The sequence below is a fragment of the Rhagoletis pomonella genome, unplaced genomic scaffold (genome assembly GCF_013731165.1).
Source record: "Rhagoletis pomonella isolate Grant_MI unplaced genomic scaffold, Rhpom_1.0 Rhpom_scaffold_00001, whole genome shotgun sequence".
In the NCBI taxonomy this organism is placed as follows: Eukaryota; Metazoa; Arthropoda; class Insecta; order Diptera; family Tephritidae; genus Rhagoletis; species Rhagoletis pomonella.
The window spans coordinates 108489846-108491225 of record NW_023458555.1 but is presented as its reverse complement, the minus strand read 5'-3'; the positions used below and the strand labels follow the sequence as shown (position 1 = coordinate 108491225).

At 35.7% G+C, this 1380-nt stretch overlaps 1 pseudogene; it reads right to left on the bottom strand.

Moving 5' to 3' along the window:
* The window catches only part of LOC118733624, a 7062-nt pseudogene extending 6477 nt beyond the window's left edge, over positions 1-585 (bottom strand).
* Positions 586-1380: the final 795 nt, after the last annotated feature.

The following is a 1380-nucleotide window of genomic DNA, read 5'->3' as shown; positions in this document are numbered from 1 at the left end:
CATAAGAAATGAGAAGTATATTAATATTAAGCTGGAAAACGCAAGTTTTGTATTATGATAATTTTCTTTTCAAATGAAATTTATTGAAGAAACTGAGGAGCATATTTTAGATCAAACAGAAAGCAGAAAGGACTTAGTTTTGTGGAAAATATGTTCAAAAAGCATGAAAAAAAATTTCCAACATTTTGCTTCATAAGCACTACAAAAATTTTCTATATCAATTTTTTTTTAATTTTAATTGTTGCACAGGTGTTAATATTAAGACGCGTCTCTTTAAGATTATTTATGTACTTACAAGAATGTTACGGCCAATCGTGTTTCGGGGTCTATGCCATGCCTATTGGAGAACCGTTGCAACCTTTCTCTTAGCAACTACAACAACAAATCGAAATTAGCAACGCTCATTCGAGTTGATTTATAGAAATGCTCCTCATCTTTCGATTTAAGTTGTTGAACGCATGTCAAATAGAAACCCTCCTTCTCCCGAGTCAAATTTACTGGGCGTACACACCACCTCCTCTTGCTTGCTTTATGAAAACGCTCGTACGCTTTGTATACCATTTGGACAATGCGCGTCGTTTTGGTTATTGAAGCCACAAAATTTACTAATTGGGCTGAATGGCTCATTTTTAAATATTTTAACACAAATTTTTGAATATTTAAATACAAATTCGCAACACAAAGTTTCCCAAGTTTCTGTAATAAAAAATAAATGTAAAATAATAGCTGATGTCACTGCCGCGTTCAAAAAAATCATGTCGCCGTCGACAAGGCGTTTAGATTATGTGGATAAAACCTTAATGTCGTGTCGTGTGGTAATGTCGTTTTCGATGTGTTCAGAGCTTCAAGCATAACGAGTCGGTACACCACGTATGTGTAGCCGAGAAAAGCCGACGACACAAATACAATTAAAGCGTTGATAAAGATATTTGATCGTCTCCGTGGCTCTTAAGACATGTACATATGTATGTGTACACAACATAATTTAATAAGTAGCGCTCTGTTTCTAATTTTACGTGTAGGTATATGATCCTAGTATGTATTAGGGATGTTTCGAATGTCATATTTTTCACATTCGCGAATGCGATTGCGAATGTGCGAAAGCAAATTCGAATGCGAATGATAGGAATAACATTAAAAAAGCTATAATCACGTAGTCATAGTGCTTAACCTATACAGTGTTTTAATGTAGTAATCAAAAAAGTAGTTTTGCTGCCTTTTCTCCCATGAGGCGATTTCTTATAGGCTCGTATATAAGGCCGGCTGAACTGAACAATCGCTCACTTGGAACGTTGGCGGGTGGAGCGCTCAAAGATTTGTGGGCCAGATATGTCAATTTGACGTATTTAAGTTTATTTTCCACCAATCGAGAGGATCCTC